This window comes from Heterocephalus glaber, unplaced genomic scaffold, assembly GCF_053883595.1.
Source record: "Heterocephalus glaber isolate CG9 unplaced genomic scaffold, H.glaber_assembly_v1.0 deba00001504, whole genome shotgun sequence".
NCBI classification, from domain to species: Eukaryota; Metazoa; Chordata; class Mammalia; order Rodentia; family Bathyergidae; genus Heterocephalus; species Heterocephalus glaber.
The window spans coordinates 58,815,129-58,837,626 of NW_028258324.1; the positions used below are offsets into that span (position 1 = coordinate 58,815,129).

The window sequence follows — 22,498 nt, forward strand, 5'->3', positions numbered from 1 at the left end:
GGAAGCAGGCTATGATTTTCCAAAAGCCCATATGTTGGCTTTAAGTGAGAACTGTACTGTCTCGAAATTAATCCATCCCTTGTACAATGGCGATCCAAACAGATCCCAGGTGAATTTTGTTTGCCAATTTATCACATTGCTGATACGTTTTTAATTGTAATTTGGAATAGGTTTTTGCTAGCCTCGTAGGATTTGGTACCGAAATGGCTTTGCTTCATTTCTACAGAGCTCTGCAAACACACTTTTTAGTCTACCCACTTCAAAATCCCTACTAGGAAGGAAGAAGAGGTTGGAAGCTCTTGTTCTACAACCAATAATTTAAAAACAACATAGTGGAAGTTTTCAGGGATGAGCTTGGAGCGCCCCTCGGTGGAAAAAGCTGGGCACCACAATGTTTTCTCAGGGTGACGGAGCTGTTTGCAGCCCCTTACCTCTGTCCACCATAGGTCACGCATTACTTTTCTCTTATCTGTGGCTTGAGTCGCCTTTTCTTCCATGAAAACTTAAACATTTGTTGAAAACAATGAATGAATTATTTTGTGTTCTCCTCCCCAAACTTCCCAGCTGATGATAAAAAGTGAAACCATTTTCTTGGAAAACCTGCAGTTGTGATGTCCCCGCTGTGACATTTTGGAGCAGACATAATAAAGTGGCAAAGAGAACGAAATGTTGCCTCGTGTACCGGCTTTCAACAATTAACAGTGCCTGGCAGGGGCTACTGAGACCGAGTGTGGACTCAGAAGGAAAAGAGGTGATGCAGAAAGCGTGTCTGTGAGTCTACTTCCAAGGAGCTGACACCGCATGACTGATCTATAATGGCACTGGCCATTGGCTCATTGTCACTGAGTTGATTTATTTCAGTCTTAGTTTTAATTTCAAAAGTTAAAAAAGTATTCATATCCCCTTAGCACTGCCAAACAACATATCCTAGTTTATTTATGTAATACATGGCAGCAAAAAGCTCTTCCTACATGATTATTGCGGGATCTTCTATCCTGGTTTTCCAGATGTTGGTCCTTTCCATCCTTCGCCTGGTGTTCTCCTACTCAATTTAATTTGACCTGCATGCCTCCGTGTGCTGGTGCTCTTCAGTGACGCAGTGTGAAAGCAGGGATGGTAGAGGGTGTTATTAATAATAACACCAACATAAACTAGACCTATGCTGGGAAAGTGGGGACATATGATCGCCTCTCTTCCAACCCTAAAGCTCAAGGGAGCAGGTCACATGATGAGCAGCAGGGTGACCATTCACCTGCTACCATTCTCTGTGGGTTCACCCTGGTAAATGTTCTTCATATGCAGTGTGCAAGCTGCCTGGTCCTTTGTTCTTGTTTGCTTGACAGTGAGTGTGTCTAACCACGAATCCCAAACTCTTTATAAACTTCAAATTCACTCCTGAAAATCCCATAGCTGTGTCAGTCCCCACTCCTATCTGCCAAGGGAGGTTGCCCACTACTCTACCCTTAGAAGTTGAGTACAGGTGACATTTAGTGTCAAATGTCCAGAATAGGCGTGCGCTATATAGGTAAGTGTCACTTTACACAGGTGATACATCCCTGAAAAGGTATATATCTGGTGGACCACATTTTTAATTTATTGGAGAAACTGGCTAAATAGTGAAACCATGTAATGAACCTCATATAAAAAACATATTCCTGGGCCAGGGATTTAGCTCAGTGGTTCCACCACCTCCCTCGCAAGTGCAAGGTCTCGAGTTCAATCCTTGGTACAAAAAAAAAAAAAACTAATTCCTTTTAAAATGCAAATATTTTACTGATTTATAAATCTAGACTTTCATAGACTTAGTTTCCCTAGAGAAAGTATGGCTTGGAACTTTGTTTTCTGTCAGAGATTTTTGATCTTTTTTTAATCAATCTTTACCTGAGTCATGTGTTCAAGTTATACTCAAAAAGGAGACATTTTCCTTAAGATACTTTTAACCACACGTGACTAAAACCCAAATTCGTCTTATAGAATCCAAGTAATTCATGGGCTCATATAACTGAAAATGCAACTCAAGCTTCTAGTCAGGGCTGATCTAGAGGCCCCAATGGTGTCACCAAAGTGGTAGTTTCTTTCCATTTTTCCACCTGTGTTCCCGGGTATTGGCTCCTTCCTAACAGTAGATTAATAGAGGCATCAACTCAGTCAAGGCTACTTGAAGGGGGTAATTCAGTGCTCCCTAAGGATGAAAATGGCTGAGTCATTCAAAACACAGTATTTTTTCCAAAAAGTAAATAATCTATAGATTAAACAGGAAAAAAATTTGGTTTTGAACATGTCTAGATGCACGGTGAAGGAACTCGTCCTCCTTTTGCCACAACACAGGTGTCCAGAATGCCAGTAAAGGGCTGTGGTAAACAGCAACATCTCCCCATTTCACACATCACCCCAAACTCCTAGGGCAAAGAGAATCTCAGCAAACATTCGATCTTGCCTCTTCAGTGTCTAGGGAAGTAACTGAGACCCCAAGAACGGAACTGAACATAAATTCCATTTCATGAGAATTTGAGAGTCTCTGTAAATGTGAGCATGATCAAGGTTTTGCATGCCCAAGCTTGTTTATTTGTCAAGAAAGAGAGAGTGTAACTCAGTCTTACCCACAATCTCCACCTCTCCAGGTTCTGATCCCCACACCCTCTACTTGGCTGGGTATGGTGTTTTCTGAATTGAAAGACACATGTGGCAAGGATGCTATATATCATACAAAATATAAGAGGTACATTAAGCTCATGATTTCACCAAGATTATTTAGGATGAGTCTATAACATATGTACCCTATACAATCACCTTATGCAACCTTTTTAACTCTAAATATAGGATTTAGAAATAGCCATGAACCTTCCACAGAACCAACCCAGCATATTGAAAGAAAATTTTGCATGCTGCTAGATTCACAGAAAAGCCTCATATACTCTGGATATTTGAAGGTTTCAGATAATTTTTTTATAATGCTTTAAAGACTGTCAAGCTCATGTCAAGTCATTTATTTTTATGCTATTTTTTAACTTTTTAAAGAGATGGCACTCACTGGCTTTCATTCAGCAGTGTGCTCACTCCTCTATTTGTTTTGCAAGGGACTTCAAGTCTCTTCTGTATGTAATCTTCAATCTACCAAATTGTATGCATGACTTGTGTTGGTGTTAAGAGATAATTGCTCATTTGAACATTCTAAATCTAGCCTTCCATGGCAAGTTTACATTCCTCATGCAAGATAAAGTGAATGGGGAGATCATAAAACCAGAGCTATGAGGATCACTGCTTGATCACAGTGAATAAGATATGTTCTATTATCCAAATTACCTCATTTAAATTTATCTAAAGACCTCATTGTAAATATTTTAAACTTTATTGTAGAGACACAGCCCTCAGATTTCTGTTTCTGGCAATAAGAGAAATTAAATATTCTAAAAGTTTCTTCCACACACACACCCCCAAAAAACTAGACCCTGAACAAACTATCCTTTATTGAGACCAAGGCCAACTTCAATAGTCATAAATAATGTTGATAATACTTGGTCTTGATATTATGTGATAACCAATGGCATTTTTCCTCTCTGATCTTTATCCCCAAAACCCATAACATCAATCTAATCATGAGGAAAACATTCAGCAAATTGTAGTAGAAGGGCCTCCTACAGTACACCTAACCAGTCTACCTTAAACTTGTCTGGCTCATTAAGAATAAGGGAAATCAAGAGAAATAAAGAGAAATGACAACTACATGTAATGTAGTATCTTGGATGGGAACAGAAAATTACATTAGATTAAAATTAACATCGAGGCTGAGGCAGGAGGATGGAAAGTTCAAACTCAGTCTGGGCAGTTTAACAATTTATCAAAACCCTGTCTCAAAAAAGGAGGGAGGAGGTTACTGGGAATGTAGCAAAGGACAGGTATTCAATTCCAGATACTGAAAAAAAATCTTTCTAAATTTACAAAACTAAGTATACTTGAATAAGACATGGGCTTTAGTACTAATGTGTCAATATTGGCCATTCATTCTAACAAATGTAACAACTAATATTAGACATCAACCAGGGGCGAGGCTGTATCTGCTGTGTTCTGAACATCTAAAGCTGTTCTAAAGATAGTCTGTTTTTTAAAGGCAAGGTATGAATGAAAAATAACTTTGAGGCTGGGCGTGGTGGTACACGCCTGTAATCCCAGCACTCAGAAGGCTGAGGCAGGAGGATTGCCACGTGTTCAAGGCCAGCCTGGACTGCATAGTGAGTTCAAGACCTACATAGAGAGACCCTGTCTAAAAATAAATAAAAGAGAAAGAAAAAAACTTTGAACACATGAGAAAAATGGGAACCCATACAGTAAGATGGTATACATAAATCCAGTTATATCAGTAATTATACATAAGACAATACTTGTCATTTAAAAACATTGTCACACTAAATTTTCAAAAATAAGTATGTGTTGTTTATAAAAGAAAATTTTAATAAAAGATACAAAAATAACCAAAAGAAAGCCGGTCCATCTTTCCTATACTTTTACCTTCAGCCACTTCATGTCACGTAAGATCGATGTGGTTGGGACAAACTATATCAGATAAAGTTGAAAGGAACATTTCACAGTAAGGAAAATGTCAATCACCAGGAAGATACAATCGATTAAAATCCTGTTCTTACATAGTAATGGAGCTTCAATATTTTTTAAAACAAAAATTGACAGCATTAGGAGGAAAAAAAAATCCACAATCAGTGAGGGGTTTTGTGTTGTTTTTTAATATTTGTCTTGGTATTGAAAAGACAGGCAGAGGGGTTGAAGGAAAGGGAGGGGAATGGGGAAAAAAAAGAAGAGTCAAGATATATCATGTACAGGTACAAATTCCCTATGATGAATGTGATCATTATGTATATCTAAAAGGCACCAATAAAATTAACTTTAAAAAAGAAAGGACAGACAATGAAAAAAATCAATAAGGGTATAGACTACCTTTAGGTAGATGATTAACAAAATGTACTAAGTAAGTATAAATAGAAAAGTGCTTCAATAAATGCAGAACACAAATTCTATACACAGAATGCTACAAATAACAAAAAACCATTCAATACCTTTTCTTCCATGATGCAAGGCTTAAAAAACTTTTAAATTACAATATGTTCTGTGAGTACAGAGGTATAAAAGTAAAAATAAATAACAAAAACAATTAGTAGGAAAAGCCTATATGCTTAGAAATTAAACAGCAGAGTTCAAAATATCCATGGGTCAAAGAAGAAAGCACAAAGGAAATTAGAAAAATATTTTCGATTAAGCAATAAAAAAAGTAACATTTCAGAGTATGTAGGTTGATACAAAGCCAGGTTAACAAGGAAAATGTGTATCTTTAAATCCTTACATTAACAAAGAGGTTGAAAAACCAATTATCATTCTTTCTCAGGCCGGTAGGTAAAGGACAGCAAAATAATTTGAAATATTGAAAGAAGGAAATAAACATAAAAATAAAATCATATGGAAAACAGACATACAATAGAAAAGCATACAAATTATAAATACCTAAGAATGGAAAGGGAAATATCACTATAAATACTAGTAACATTTAAAAACTAAAAGATGAGGGCTGGGCATTTAGCTCAGTGGTTCAGCCGCCTGCCTTGCAAGCGCAAGGTCCTGAGTTCAAGATCCCCGGTACCAAAAAAAAAAAAAAGAAAACTGGTTCTAAAAACTAAAAGATGAAACAAAGAACATATGCCAATAAATTTGACAATTTTGGCCACATGGACAAACTCCTTCCAGTTCCTTGGAAACCATAGCTTAACAAAAGTGACACAAGAACAAATAAGAGAGATTCCATCTAAGAAGGTTTTTACTACATACTCAATTTCTTTACTAGGTAAAGGTCTATTTGAGTTATTTGATCTTTCATGAGCTCTGAACCTTTGTATCTTCAAGGAATTTGCCTATTTCACCTCTGTTGTCAAATTCATGTCCCTAAATTGTATGGGCTGATCAGCACCTGGGAGGAGGAGGCAGGTAGATTGCTGCTTGAGCCACTTAGTACTTAGCAAGTTTCTATCTTTAAATACATACAAAAAATAAAAACTGGGTATGTAGCTCAGTGCAAAGGCCCTGAGTTCAATCTCTAATACCACAAAAAAGAAAAAGTTGTGTGTGATATTCCATTTATTACCCTTTTCATATCTGTAGGGTTGATAGCGATGGCCTCTTTTGCATACCTGATGTTAACCATTTGTGTCTTTTTTTTTTCCTGGATTACTCTGGCTAAGGCATTCATCTCCTCAAGCAACCAGCTTTGATTTCATTGATGTTTCTCTATTGTTTTCCTTGTTTCCTACTTCTCCGGTTTGTATTCTTGTGTTCTTATCTTTATTTTTCCTTTACTATGCTTACTTCAGGATTCATTTGGTCTTTTGTGTGTTTGTTGGTTTACTGTTGTTGTTGTTGTTCTTGAGAGACAAGGTCTCACTATGTATTCCAGGCTGACCCTAAACTCACTATGTAGCCCAGACCAGCCTCAAACTTGTGGCAATCCTCCTGCTTCAGCCTCCCCCGACCCCCGTCCACCAGTGCTGGGATTACAGACAGGCACCACTATGCCTGGCTTTCATTTGCTCTTCTCTTTCTAATTTCTTAAAGCAGAAACTGAAAAAAGACTTCTATCCAAAAAACTTAGTTAATGGTGAAGGACCAAATGCTTTCTACCTAAGATTAGGAACAAGACAAAGATAGCCACTGTCCCTGATGTTATTGCATATCAAAATGGAGATCCAGTAGAATAAAGCAAGGACAAGAAATTTAAAAGGACACATATTAGAAACAAATAAGCCTGTTTTTTAAATTTACAGATGCCATAATTTTCCATGTAGAAAATTGAAGCTACCAAAGGAAAAAGAAAGACTAGAAAGCATGAGGTTAGCAAGATTGTAGCATAAAGATCAATGTTTAAAATGTCAGTTATGATTCCATATACTAGCAGTGAAGACTTGGAAATTGAAATTTAAAATTGGGATTATTTACCCTATCATCAAAACCCATGAAATATCTGGGGATACAGCCAACAAAATAGTACAAAAGCTGCATACTGTAAAGTATAAAGCATTGTCAAGAAAAATTCAGAAGCTAAGTAGATGTCCTGAGTTCCCACGCTGGCAGTCAGTACTGCACAAGTCAGCTCTTTCCATCTAGACCTACAGACCAAGTCATTCCGGACCCATTTCCCAGTGGGCTTTTTTGTAGAAATAGACAAGCTGATTCCAAACTTTTATGGAAAGAAAAAGGCCCTAGCATAACCTATCTTCCTCCCAGTCCCTACACTCAAGTTTCACACTATCTTTCTGATTTAGAGTTCTCCTCTAACTAAATCTTTTTGCCCTCTGCTCATTTTTAATATATTATACACTGAGTGACTGTACATTCTTTAAGCCATAAACAATCACATTTTATTGAGAGCGAAGGTCAGCATGTATCCTCCATTACAGTAACCCTCCCTTCTCGATTGGCTTGTAGGGAAAATGAAGAAGTTCATATATCAGTGCGTGAATTTACCATGTGATCTTTTTTTCTGGGAAATAAGAATGTGAATCAGTATTTCCTCACTGATAAGCAACAGAATACTGTATTCATTTCATATTTTCACAGCAGCTTGTGTCACTAACGTCTGCCACTCATTTATGTTTATGTGAAGATTTGTGCCAGTTCTCGTGAATTCTATCAAAAAGGAAAATAGAGCATGTGTAAACCAAAACTTTAAAATATGAATAGAAAGAAGGGCCCTATTTTTAAAGACTACTTGTGTTGTATTCCCTCGAGCATTTCCCTCTAGTTTTGGCTTTGCCTATCTCTGTGGATGTTTCTGTAAAATAATTCATGAAAATCAATGCCGCTTCACCTCTCACCCCTCACATTCTGCCACCGCACACTTGGCATTCTGGGTGGGGCATGTCTCAAAGCCTCCTTGGAATTCAGGGTGGATCTCTGTGCTAATTTGATTAGCTCACTTTGCAAGTTTCAGGGTCGATGCAGACCATCACAAAGCCTTCTTGGCCAAGGGATAGAAATCAATAAGGAGAGAGACCGCAGCACCAACAGGGGTCAGGTTCAGAAATCTCACGCACAGTGCGCAGGCTTTGTTGAGCCTCATGGCAGAGGCCCATGTTCTGTAAACTTTTCATCTGCGACCAAATTGCATTTCACAGCGAAGCTAAAAGGGTGGGTTACTCATGCTGCCTGTGGGAGGTTTGTGCACAAATCCTGTTATCAGATAATGGGATTAGCACACATGCCTCCTGAGTATGCTTTGAAAGTTTCCTCCTAAATCTACATATAGAGCCACAGGCCAGCCATTTTATGGCCCAACAAATAAAATCGCTGCCAAATCATTTTTAAAGCCACTATTACTGTCCCCATTATTTCTGTCATCATTTCCAAGTTGAGCCACACCAACAAATATCAAAGTGAGGACCATACTCTTCCTTCCCCCATCCACTCTGCCACACCCATATCCATCCCCAGTAACCCCAAAATTGCCTCTTAGTATTTATTCTGGAGCCCACAGAAAATTCCAGGCCTTGAGAAAGTCAAAGAAAAAAGTCAATAAGGAAAAAAGACCAAGTATTTAAGCAACATTGATGAGATGGTTATAAACTTTAAACAGTAATTTAAACAGTAATTTATGTGATGAAAAATATGATTGTTTAAATTTTTTAAATTTTATTACAGTAAAAAATACATTGCCATTAAACTCCCTCAAAATACTCCTCCTCACTTGGAGCACAGTTATCCCATCATTCTTGCCACTTTCTGAAGCAGTTCCGAAAGTCCTCTTTCATAAGTGTCTTTAGTAGCATTGCTGTGGCTGCCTCCATGTCCTAAATCGGTTCAAAACTTTTATCTTCATGGTCACTTTGACTTTGGAGGAGAACCAGACGTCGAGCAGTGGCAGATCTGGTGAATAAAGTGGATGAGGACACTATTTTTACAAAGCTCCCTTTTCACTGGATGGCACTTGGTAGCGGCACTCACGGGATTTTTAATCACACCTTGTAAAGACACTCAGTCCGAGTGCTATATAAAATTAGGAATCAAAACTTTAAATATCTGAATTAAACGATTACCTCCCCTACAAGATGAGTCTGAGGAGAAGATGCGAAATGTAGTCTTTTATTTGGCCCCAATACAGTAACCCCTATTTTGTATCAAATGGGATCCTTCAACTGTTCAGAGCCTCTTGTCAGCTGCCCCTGCCGTCCCCAGTGCGATCCTAGCTGCTTCAGACTGTTTCCTCCTTCCTTCCCTACCTGTTCTGAACCTCATTCCCTCGGGGTTTCACTTGATGCTGATGTTACAGTCAAAGAGAATTCCACGTCATAACCGGCGCAGATGCCTCTCTGTTGCAATCCTCAACGTAGCTGTGGAGTGGAATAAATTTGTAGCAAATCCCGAGAATTCCTCGACCCACTTACCTGTGCCCTGGGAACGCTTCTGGATTTTATAGCTTGAGACCTCCCCAGCCCACTTCATACGGGGTTCTATTTCCCACCACTTCCGTTCCCCGAGGTCAACTGTGATCCAAAACGATTCGATGGAAAATTCCAAATATAAACAATTCCCAGGCTTAAAGCTGTGAGCCATTCGGAGTCGAACGGCAGAACCTCACACTGTGCCACGGGAGATGGGAATCACCCTTTTCCCCGCTGAGCCAGCAGTTAGCAGATGGATCGCGGTGGCTCCAGAGCTGAAAATCCTCCCTAGCAGCCTAATCGCTGTGGCACACACTGGACATGCACTTGAGTTCTTCCCATCACATGTGGGCAGGTACAGGGCAGGAAGATATTCTGAGAAAGACCACATTCCTATTATGTTTTATTATAGCATACTGTTACAATTGTTCTACTTTATTAGTAGTAATTGTTGGTGATAGCTCATTAAGCCTAATTTATAAATGAAACTTTATCATAGGTAGATATGTACAAGAAGAAACAGTACATATAGGGTCCCATACTATCTGAGATTTCTGGCATTTACTGGGAGGGTTCTCAGAATGTTTTCCACACAAATAAGAGAGGACAACTATAATCATTTACTTGTTATTTTTCAGTTTACTACCCAACTATGAATTCTCAACCTACATAACTTAGTTTTGACTACTTTTGAAATGTATTTAAATTGAGTATTTCTAAGTGTGTGGGTTTTTTTGTTTTGTTTTGGGGTTTTTTGGGGGGGGGGGGGGTACCGGGGACCGAAGTCGGGACCTTGAGCTTGCAAAGCAGGCGACAGAACCACTGAGCTAAGTCCCCGGCCTCTCTAAGTGTGTGTTTTTACATCTACATAGATTCACTCAAAATTAGGTACATAAAATCAATTCATGTGCTTGTGTGTGATTGTTACTTTACTTTTTTCTTGGTGTATAGTATTTCATTTATAAATATACCATAATTTAGTTATCCCTTCTATTATTAATGGGTATTTGGGTTGCTTCCAATTTGGAGCTATTTAATACTGCTATGAACATTCCTAGGCATGTCTTCTTGGTGAACATACCACCCACTTTGGTGGCATATATTATTAGGAGAAGAATTTCTAAGTCATAGGATATACAAATTAACAACTTTCCTGGATAATGCCAAACATATTTCTGAAATGCTTGAATCAGTTTACCACCTCCCACCTGCCCAGAAGTATATGAAGTTTCCTATTGCACCCTCTCTTGGCCAGCTCCTCTTATGGTTAGAATTGTAATTTTACCCAATCTGATGGGTATGTAGTCATAGCCCATGGTAGCTTTCTCTTGCATGATCTGGATTACCAATGAGTCTAAATGCCTTTACATGTATTTGTTGGTCATTTGGCTATTTGCTTTTATGTATTATCTGTGCTTATCTTTACATTTTCTATAAGGCTGTCTCTCGTTTCCCCCCTTATTGAATTGTAGAATTTCTTTTTATATTTGGACTAGGAGCCGTTTGCCTATTAGATGTGTTTCACAGGTGTTCTCCCTCTCTGTGTTTTTCATTTTCCTTCTCTTACCATGACTTAATGCTTCTTCTGACACATGAGACAAATTTAACAATCTTTCTTTTTCCTATGACTTATTGAAAAATATCTTTTGCTGGCTCATGGTCATAAAGATATTCTCCAAGGTTATCTTTATAAAAGCCTTATTGACAAAAAAAAAAAAAAAAGCCTATCTTGCCATTGAGATCTGCTTTCCAGCTAAAATTGACTTTTGCAATGGTGTAAATTCTGGATCTAATTTCTAATTTTTCTAATTTCTTTTTCCCCTTCCTCCAGTACCCCCTTCCCACCTCTTCTCCTCTTTCATGTTAGGTTCATTTGTCTTTGTGCCTTTTATTGAAAAGATAGTCCTTTTCCTACTTGTCCTGGCAATCAATCCACAGCAACAAGTCATCTGCATATGTATGTGTCTTAAACCCTTTGTTATGTTCATTTGTCTGTCTATCCTTGAGTCAAAATTATACTTCATAATTATTAATGCTTTTAAGTCTTAGTGTCAAGTAGAGCAAGTCTTCCCACATTGATCGTCCTGATTAAGAGTATCTTGGCTACACCCAGCCTTATGTATTTCCATGTACTTTTTGGAGTTAGCTTGTCAAGTGTTACACACACAGAGAAAAACAATGTTATTACTTTTGCTGAGAATTACAGTGAATCTTTACAGTCATTTAACAGGATATGTTTAAATACTGGATCATCAACTCCATAAACTCGATATATTTACTTAAATTGCTTTTACTTTCTTTCAAGTTTTATCATTTTCTTCACAAATCTTGCCACTTTTTAGATTTATACCTAAGTACATGGCTTACACTATTTTTTAAATTCTTTTATTGGTACATTTTAGGTATACAATATGTTTACATTTATCACTGGGTGCTTGTACCTGTAGATGATTTATCTTGGTTCTCATTTTTTTCCCCATTACCTGTGCACCCTTCACCCCCTTCACCCTTCCCTATTTACATAGATTTCATTTCCATTTTTTTTCTTTTCTCACAATTTTTCCTTTCCCTTCTTTCCTTTCCCCTTCCCCTCCCCCTCCCACCACCCTACACCTTTGGACCTTTTCCTATTTCAAATTATCAATTATTCATTTTAATCATTTTAATCCTTATTTACACTTTCAGTTTCTCACACTAGAGAAACTATTTGGTATTTACACATGGCTTACACTATTTTGAATGGCATATTTTATTCTGTTTTCTAAATGTTGGCCACTAATGTATAGAAATGTGATTTTTATATTGATTTTTGTATGCATTGCTACATTTGATTGTAAATTATAATCATGTGTTCACGGGTTCCTTTGGATCTTCTCTCATAATTATTGAATAGTGAGAGCTTTGTTTCTTTCTTCCAATCCTTATGTGGTTGGCCCTCAATACCTGTGAATTCCACTTCCATGAATTCAACAAGCTACAGATCAAAACTACTCAGAAAAAATTTTTCATCTATATTGAACATGTGCAGACTTTTTTCTTGTTTTCTCCTCAACAATATAGTATACAACATCTATTCACATAACATGTATATTGTATCAGTATTATAAGTAATCTAAGGTGATTTAGAGTTAGGAGGAGAAAAAAGAGTTAAAGGAGAATGTGCATAGATTATATGAAAATACTATGTTATTTTATATAAGGGACTTAAGGATTTGCAGACTTTGATATCTATAGGCATTTGGGAACCATTTCCTTCCAGACACTAATAGACTACTACACATTTCTCTTACTGCCCCGAGCCACAACGAAAATTATGAATGGAAATAAGAGACCAGACATCCTTGTCTTTTTCCTAATTGTCTGTCTTGTATCCATGGGATTTGAATTTATGGAGGGAACAGCAGTGCCACTGAAAGAGCAATGCATTTCTCAAGGGAAGGGGACACAACATGCCACCCAGGGCAACCTGGGGAGCACCAGGTTTGGCCCAGAGACAGCAGCAGGAGCAAGAGAAAAGCTTAAACCAGAGCCTTTATTGGCGTTTCCTCAGGAAAAGCAAGTCAGAGCAGGAGAGATTACTTAGGATGGGCTTTGATGGGGGTGTGGCTCTGTGGTACAGCACAGGCTTAGCCTGCATGAAGCCCTGGCTTCAGTCCTCAGCATGCACGCGCGCACACACACACACACACACACACTCACACACAAAATAGCTCCTCTGAATAATAAATGGCAGGCTTTGGCCTAAAGGGGGCTCTCTAGTTGCCTGGTACCTGGCCCTGGAACTATGGAGGGCAGGGGAAATATGCTTGGTATGTGAGAGTTAGATGGAAGGGTTGCCATAGTCTGCATCTTGCATGTTCCCCAAAGGGCACATATGTTGAGGGCTTCCTCTCCAGGCTTCAGTGCTATTGGGAGGTAATGGAACTTTGAGAAAGTGGGCTCTAGTGGGAGGAAGTTTGATCATTAACTACCTGCCGTTGGAGGAGATATTGGACCCAACTCCTTTCTCTTTCTCTCTGCTTCCTGCTACCATGAAGTAAACGTCTTGCCCATCCATCACCTGCTGCAGCCATGATGTGCTGTCCACCATGGGGCCAAAAGGGCCAATCAACAACCATGGACTGGAATCTCCAAAACTATGAGCCAAAATAAATTGTTTCTCTCTATAAATTAATTATCTCAGGTATTTTGTTATAGTAACAGAAAGCTGACTAACACAGCATGCCTCTTTCTTCTAAACCAAGACAGAGCCCATAAAACACAGGCTTCTTTTTTTTTTCTTAATTGTTTGGCAGAACTCTCCAGTTAAGCCACCCAGGTTTAAAATCTTCTTTGGGGCAGGGATTTAGCTCAGTGGTTCTTCTAGGAAGAAATTTAATTCAGGAATTTCATTTCTTTAATTACAGTAGAGTTATTTGGATTTTCTTTTTTTTTTTTCTTTTTTTTTCAGTCAGTTTTGGTATGTTGGTAAATCTGTTTTGGTTTGGTTTGGAAAATGTGTGACTTTTTCTAGAAATCTGAACATTTCAACTCAATTCAATATTTTTTTAACAAAGTTGTTTACATTATCCTCTTGTAATCATTTCAATGTTTGTATGATTGGCAGTTTTTACTCCCAGTCTTGGTTATTTGTTCCTTTTCTCTTTTTCTTGATAAATTCTATCCAAAGTTAATCAATTTTATAGACTTCAAACAACTATGATTTTGGCTTTGTTAATCCATTCTACTGAATATTTATTTTCTATAACATTAATTTATGTTCTCATCTATTTTATTTCCTCCCTTCTAATTTCTACAGATTCACTTTTCTATTCTTTCCTAACTTTCTGATATCAAAGTATGGCTAAATAACTTTCAGCCATTTTTTCCTTAATATATACACTTAAGACAAAATTTCTGCAAAATATTCATCTAACCCAATCTTAATAAATCTAATTTGTAATATTTTCATTGTTATTCAGGTAAAAAAAAAAATTTTCGAATTTCCCTTGTGACTTCTTAGACCCAGGATAGAAGTATACTGATTAAATTCTAAACAAATGTGGATTTTCTAAGTTTATCTTTTATTATTGATTTCTAGTATAAATATATTGTGTAAGAGAATATATCCTGTATGATGTCAGCTCTCTTAAATTTGTTAATGTTAGACCCAGTGAGAGAGAACCAACCAGAAACCGATATTAAATCCACACAGGAGTTTATTACCGGCTGGGACCCGGGCCGAGCATCAGACTCTGAGCCCCGACTAAGAGGAGACAAACATGTTTTATACGCCTTTGAGGCCAACAGTTTCTAGGGCCCCCCCCATGGGGTAGAACTAGTAAAGCAAGCGAAAGGTACAGAAGCTGAACGGAGTCCTGCTGTTAGAACATTTGTAAAACAATAGTTGATTAATTGTTGTTTCTAAAGAGACTTTCTAAGGGGAGGAGATTTCTAAGCTTCCTCCCTCTGAGTTCATCTAAAGGGCAGGCAGGTGGGTCAAGCAGCAATATGGAGTCTGTCTTGCTAACTAGGGTCCTTCATTCCCCACTGGTTCTTGTAACTTAATCAAATCTTTGATATCTGTATTTACTCTTTGGATTTTTTTTTTCTAAAACATCTTTTAAAATCTCATATTTTTGTCTCAACACCATCAGTTTAATTGCATCAACCCTCTGTCTAACATATTTAGTCAGTGCATTTATAATGTAAGGTCCCATGAGCAAAAGCAGAAGTAAGATAACTACGGGACCTGCTACAGCAGAAACTAGGATAGGTAACCATTAGCATAGAAGCAACAGGGTTTTTTTCTAGGGCTACACATAACCCTCCTTGTTTCATGAACAGGAGGTCAAGTTCCCTTTGATTTTGCAGGACCATCTCAGCTAGGGAATGAACCTGGTTTTTTGGGGATTTTTTTTTTTGGTACCGGAGATTGAACTCGGGACCTTGCATTTGTGAGGCAGGCGCTGGAACCACTGAGCTAAATCCCCAGCCCAGAACCTGGTTTTTTAATCTGGAGATCAAGTCTTTTAGGTGACCCAGATCTCTGGCTACTTGGTGGCTTAGGGCTATAAAATTTGTGTCCTGAAGGATCAGGGAGGAAGTTCCAATAGCCACTGACCTGGCTATTCCTAATCCCACCAGAATGGGCACTAAAACAGGGGCAGCCCGTTTACTCCTATAGTGTTCAGCGGTTAATCCCAGATGTTCCCAGCCCCCTTTTCCATTATAATACAAGACTTGTGGAACAACATACATGGTGACACAAAATAAAGTGGCATATTGGGTAGCCAAGACTGATTTGGGAATGTATTCAGTCAAGCCCTTGGTGCAAGCAAACCAAGCATATCAGGACCAAGTCTCCTGGCTTGAAACCGTGGGGCTGGAACATCACAAAGGGTTTTTTTCAAGCCTGTTGTATTGTAGCCTGGATCTCACTCTGAAGAATTTGTAAGGCTTGAAGACACTGAAGTAAAGAAACACAAGAATTCTCTGTTATCTGTTCAAGGTTTAACTTAGGGAGGAGTGGCGGTGGCCTCCCACACAAGATTTTAAAAGGGGTAAACTTGTCAACATATGGGGCACATCTAACTCTTAACAAGGCTAGGGAAGCAGATCGGGCCACCTACTGCCAGTTTCTAGAACATATTTAGTCAGGGGTTTTTTTCAGGGTCCTATTCATCCTTTCCACTTGCCCTGAACTTTGTGGGCGATAGGCACAGTGTAACTTCCAATCGATATGTAGTGCCTTTGCCAACAATTTGGATATCTGTGCCACGAAGGCAGGCCCATTGTTGGACCCCAGGTAACGAGGGATACCAAATCTGGGAACTATCTCCTGGAGCAAAACCTTAGTTACTATGTTGGCTGACTTTCCACAAGTGGGAAAAGCTTCTACCCAACCTGAGTAGGTGTCAACCAATACCAGTAAATATTTGAACCTATTGCTGGATTTTATTTTGGTGAAATCAAGTTCCCAATGTTCCCCTGGCTCTCTTCCCCATAGTCGATTACCTTTGTTCCTTGGTCTCGTCTTGGAGTTTACCTGTGTACACACCTGACACCTGGAACTGATGTCCTGGACCATAGAGGTCAGTCCTGGGATTGAAAACTTACAGCTCATTAGTCTTTTTAACTTTGATTCTCCCAGGTGAGTTCAGTGATGTAACTGATGAACAAGTTGTCACCCCAGGGCTCGGGGGAGACAAATTTGTTCGTTTGTCCCTTTCCACCACCCTGAGTCCAGTTTTGTACCCCCTTGCTTTTGGTTTTCCTCTTTCTCTTCCAGGGTATATGTGGGTCTTTCTGGTAGATAGCCAAAGGGCCAGATGGGCAGAATGTCTATTGGCCCCACTGGTTCTCTGGCTACTTGTCGGGCTGCATCATCGGCCTCTCAGTTACCACGGGCCTCAAAGCTGTCTCTATTTTGGTGGCTTTTGTAATGAATAATGGCCAATGTCCTGGGTTCCCAAACTGTCTCCAACAAGGCCAAAATTTCTTCTTTATTTTTGATAGTTTTCCCTTCTGATGTCAATAGCCCTCTCTGCCTGAACATGTTGCCATGCACATGGGCAGTGGCGAATGCATACCGGCTGTCAGTGTAGATGTTTACAGCCTTGTCTCGACCTAACCTTAGGGCTTGAGTTAAGGCTATTAGTTTAGCCCTCTGCGTCAAAGCCCCCCCCCACACCGGCTTAATGCCTGTGCCCAGTGCACCTGTTCTCCTGGACTGACTACGGCCACCCCCGCATACCTGACTCCATCTTCCATGAAGCTGTTTCCATCAGTGAAGAAGGTCTCATCTGGGCTTTGCAGGGGAATGTCAGTCAGGTCTGGGAGGTTGGTGGTGGAAGTTGTCAGAGTTTCCAGACAGTCATGGAGGGGCGTGCGTATGAGTCAGAGTGCAGGAGTAAGGTGGCCAGGTTGAGGGTCGTTTCTTGGGCAAATATGATGCATGGAGCATCCAGCAACAGGGCCTGGTACTGAGTCAGGCAGGCGTTGGAGAGCCATCATTCTGGGGCTCCTCTCAGCAACCTCTCCACCACATAGGGTGTGGTGAAGACCAGGTCCTGTCCCAGGCTGGGCTTACCTGCCTCCTTGACCAGGAGGGTGGTGGTTGCAACTGCCCTCAAACAGGTAGGCCATCTACTTGCCACAGGATCAAGTCTTTTAGACAGGTGGGGCACAGGTCTGTTCCAAGGCACTAATGCCTGGGCTAGCACTCCTTTGGCTATGGCCCCTCGTTCAGCCACAAACAAGCAAAAGGGCTTGGTGACATCAGGTAGGGCCAGGGCTGGTGCTGACACTAAAGCTTTCCCAAAAACATGGCTTTCTCCTTTTCTGTCCAGAGGGACTGTCTCTTGTGCCTGGAGTGCAGCAATAGTGACTTTCCCCAGTTTCTTGGCTAGGACTTCCTCGGGGGCATCATGGTTATGATAAACTTTCTGAGCTATGCTCAGGAGTTTAGTCCTATTCTTTCCCTCAAATCCCTCCAATTTCTGTAATTTCTTTCTAATGTCTGGGGCTGACTGGGAAACAAAGGCCAAATTTAAAGCTGCTGCATTTTTGGGAGCCTCTGGGTCAATAGGAGTGAAAACTCTATAGGCTTCCAAGAGTCTCTCTAAAAATGCAGCCAGAGACTCTGTTTTTCCCTGGCAAACCTCACTTACCTTACTTAAATTAGTGGGCTTTCTGGCAGCTGCCTGGAGTCCCCCTAACAAGTGCTGGTGGTAGGTCCCCAGCCTCCTCCTTCTGTCATCATCACTGGGGTCCCATTCGGGCTGCTGAGATGGAATCACTGCTTCAGCCCTAGCCAAATACCCCAGGGTTCCAGGAGTGACACTGGGGTTTGGCCCCAGGGCCTCTTTGACTGCCTGTTGATAAATTCAGTCCCACTCCTCAGTGGTGAACAGGATCTGTAAAAGCTGCTGGCGATCATCCCAAGTTGGCTGATGGGTATGAAAAACAGACTCAAGAAGAGAGATTAATGCCTGAGGTTTTTCAGAGAAGGGGGGATTTTGATGTTTCCAATTGTAAAGATCACTAGTTATAAAAGGGACATAAATCAATCCTCCCCCAGGCTCTGTCTGTTTTAAAGGAAAAAGGAAGGAGGAAGATGGGGCTGATGGACCATAGTCCTGTCCTGATCGAGTGCCAAAGGTCGATCAGGATCTGTGGGGCCCCGACTCCCGTGACCACATTCCAAACCTTTCAAGAAATGTGCATAGAATAAGTTGCCGCCAGGGGCCAACCGACTCCAAAACTGGACCATTCTAATTGACACAGAGTTCGTAATTTGCCTTTAGAAAATTTTATGCCATATTCATCTTCCCTGTCTGTGAAATAAATTTTTTTGAAGTTACTCAAAACACAATCAAGTGGAGTTCCTTCTGTGGACTGTGAGGAACGCATAATTTTAGCCTGTGAAAATGCAAAAGGCACACAGAGCAAGCAGACAGACAACAATAAACAGACAAAGACAAACTTTGGCCAAGTAAAACCTCTGGGGCCGAATGGATTCGGACCTCACCCAGGGAGTTGCTCTTCTGAGGACTCCAACCCAGTGAGTCTGCTTGCCATCGTGAAGAGACTGTAGGTAGGGGAACCTGTGCCGCATCCAGCTTCCTCCTACCTACCCACAGTGCACTAAGAATCATTCAATTCTTATCTCTAGAGGCTTTCCCAATAAACTCCTGTGGGTCAGTTGATCAGTGATAGGGCCTAACTGGGACCAGCCTACCCAGAACCCTGGAATACCATCAGGGTGGCCTCTCCTTCCACAGACCAGTGTCCAGAGGGGTCAAACACCACCAATGTCTGATCCTGGTCTCTCCTAAAAAGAAACAATGACTCCAAGACAAAAAACTCTAGAGCAGCTGGCTATCTCGCTGGGGCCTCCAAGAATGTTAGACCAAGCAAGAGAGAACCAACCAGAGACTGATATTAAATCCACACAGGAGTTTATTACTGGCCGGGACCCGAGCTGAGCATCAGACTCGAGCCCAGACTAAGGGGAGACAAACATGTTTTATACACCTTTGAGGCCAACAGTTTCTAGGCCCCCCTATGGGACAGAACTAGCAAAGCAAGCGAAAGGTACAGAAGTGGAACATCCTGCAGTTAGAACATTTGTAAAACAATAGTTGATTAATTGTTCTTTCTAAAGAGACTTTCTAAGGGGAGGAGATTTTTAAGCTTCTTCCCTCTGAGTTCATCTAAAGGGCAGGCAGGTGGGTCAAGCAGCAATATGGAGTCTGTCTTGCTAACTAGGGTCCTTCAGTTAAAACTTTAGCTACAGCTTCAGTATACTGTTGATTTTTGTAAATGTTCTCCATGACTTTGAAAACAATTTGCACTGTACAGTAGCTGATGTCCTTATTCTAGATAGGTTTATTTGGTCAAATGTGCTAAATATTCAAATCATTTTCACATTTCCTTTTTTGTCATCTTATCAATGAATGAAAGGGTATACTGAAATCTTCCCTGTGATAGTGAATTTGTTTCTCCTTGTATTTCTACCTGGTTTTGCCCTCTATATTGACATCATTAAATTCAGAGAAAGCAAATATAGGACTTCCATGTCTTCCTAAGTTGAACCTTCTAGCAGTATGAAATAAAGTCCTTTCACTCTACCAATGCTTTCTTCTGAAATTCTATTTTATCTGCTAGTGATGTAGCTTCTCTAGTTTTAAAATAATTAGTATTTTTCTTTCTCTCTTTCAGTATATCATTTTTATCTTTTACTATATTGTTTGAAAAATTACACACACACACATATACAGTCATGCATAAAGTTTTCTAAGTAATTGTCTGCTGGCTGTATCGTCCTTTTTCTTGCTATCCTCTCTTGCCTTCTTGTAAAGAGATTGCTTGGTTTTGTTTTGCTTTGTTTTGTTTTCTGGGGACTAAACCCTAGAGCACTCTACTACTGAGCTACATAGATCCACACTCCCCTCTCTTTTTTTTTTGGCAGGGTCTCCCTTTGTAGTTCAGGTTGGCCCTGAACTCACTATGTAGCCCAGGCTGGCCTCGAATTCTTGGCCATCCTCCTGCCTCAGCCGCTCAAGTCCTGGGATTACAGGCATGAGCCACCAGGCTTGGCTTTAAATTTTTCTTTGACAAGGGCCAGGGATTTAGCTCAGTGGTTCCATCGCCTGCCTCACAACCACAAGGTCCCAAGTTCCATCCCCAGTACCAATAAATAAATAAATAAATAAATAAATAAATAAATAAATAAATTTTACTTTGACAGGATCTTGCTAGCCACCCCAGGCTCTCTTCAAACTTGCCAACCTCCTGCCTCAGCCTCTCAAGTAGCTGTGATTAAAGGCATGTGCCACCCAACCTGACCTTGTTTTCTCTTGTTTTCATCCTGTTCTCCTTATTTGTTTGAAAGATACACACTTTCTTAGATTTTCCAGTGACTCTTTAACCTATATAACCTAATGTGAGTTATACAATTACTGTAGCAATAAGTTACGGTCCATAGAAGTGTTATAATCTTGGAGATGTTATTTTTATTTGCTTCCTTTAAGAAATCTGAAGATAGGCCGCCATCTATCCTGCCACTCCTGGCCCATAGGGAGGGGCATCCCAGCCACCATCCCTCGCGCTGCTCCCAGCCCAGAGAAAAGGGCTTTGGGGCCACCGTCCATCTTGCCAATCCTGGTCCAGAGGAAGGGGCTTCCAGGCTGCCATCTGTCCCGCTGCTCCCAGCCCAGAGGAAGGGGCTTCTGGGCCACCATCCCTACCACCGCTCCCAGCCCATCCCACCTCTTGCAGCTCAGAGGAGGTGATCCCTGCGGGTGCCAACAGCACCCCCCTACCTCCCCAGTCAAAATGAGAAAACATGTAAATAAGTCTCAAAACCAGACTTCCAGATCACCTACAGCAAAGCCAAAGGGAAATGAGATGGAACACTCTGATACTCAACCACCTGGACCCACTGAAATGGCAACAAAAGGGGATCTGGAAAAAAACGAAATCAGAAATAATTTCTCAGATAACAGGAGAAATTGTGCCCCTAGTGCAAGACATGATTAATAAATCTAGAGAGGAGCTCAGGAACATGATGGAATCCCAACATAGGAAACAAATGGAATCCATAAAACAGATGCAAATAGATTTTCAGGACATGAAAAACTCCATTGAAAGTCTACACAGCAGAGTGAGCCAATGTGAGGACAGAGTTTCAGATATAGAAGATAAGATTGCAATTAATGACCAGGAAAAGAAAAATCGCTTTAAAATTGTAAAGGAACACGAGAAATCAATCCAGCAGCTGCTAGATGATGAAAAGAAGAATAACATAAGACTGACTGGGCTCAATGAAGAAACAGGAGAGAGTGCAGATGACATAAAAAAACTCTTCACAGAAGTAATGGCAAAAAACTTCCCATGCAGGGGAAAAGAACTTGACATACAGATAAGTGAGGCATATAGGACTCCAAATAGCCTTGATCAAAAAAAAAATCTACACATAGGCATATAATTGTTAAGATTTCAGAAACTCAACAGAAGAACAAAGTTCTACAAGCAGTGAGAGAAAAGAAACAAATCACATACAAAGGAAAGCCCATCAGAATCACAGCAGACTTCTCAACACAAACCATCAAGGCAAGAAGAGCTTGGAGTGATGTATTTCAAGCCCTAAAGGAAAACAGCCTCCAACCCAGATTGATGTACCCTGCAAAACTATCTTTCAAAATGGATGCAGAAATAAGATACTTTCATGACAAAGAGCACCTTAGGAACTTCGGGAATACCAAACCAGCACTCCAAAGAATTTTACACAATAGCCTAGGAACAGACATTGAGGATCACAACCCCAGGAAGCAAAGCAGAATGAACCCATCTGGCATGACAAGAAATTAAATGTAAAGGGGGAGAACCCAACAAAAAGAAAACGTCATGGCAATGACAAGTCAATACGTTTCAGTTATAACCATCAACGTTAATGGTCTCAATTCACCAATCAAAAGAAATAGACTGGCAGAATGGGTCAAGAAGCAAAATCCAACAATATGCTGCATACAAGAAACACACTTAACTCAAAATGAAACTCATAGACTGAAAGTTAAAGGTTG

The 22,498-nt window shown here is 40.2% G+C and overlaps 1 long non-coding RNA gene across 1 annotated transcript; it reads right to left on the reverse strand.

The window, feature by feature from the left end:
- Window positions 1-14,611: 14,611 nt before the first annotated feature.
- Window positions 14,612-22,151, reverse strand: LOC147825367 (uncharacterized). Its single transcript, XR_015440997.1, has 2 exons — window positions 18,083-22,151; window positions 14,612-15,879 (listed from the first exon to the last, which is right to left on the reverse strand). It is a non-coding gene; the product is annotated as an uncharacterized LOC147825367 (long non-coding RNA).
- Between the last annotated feature and the right edge of the window lie 347 nt (window positions 22,152-22,498).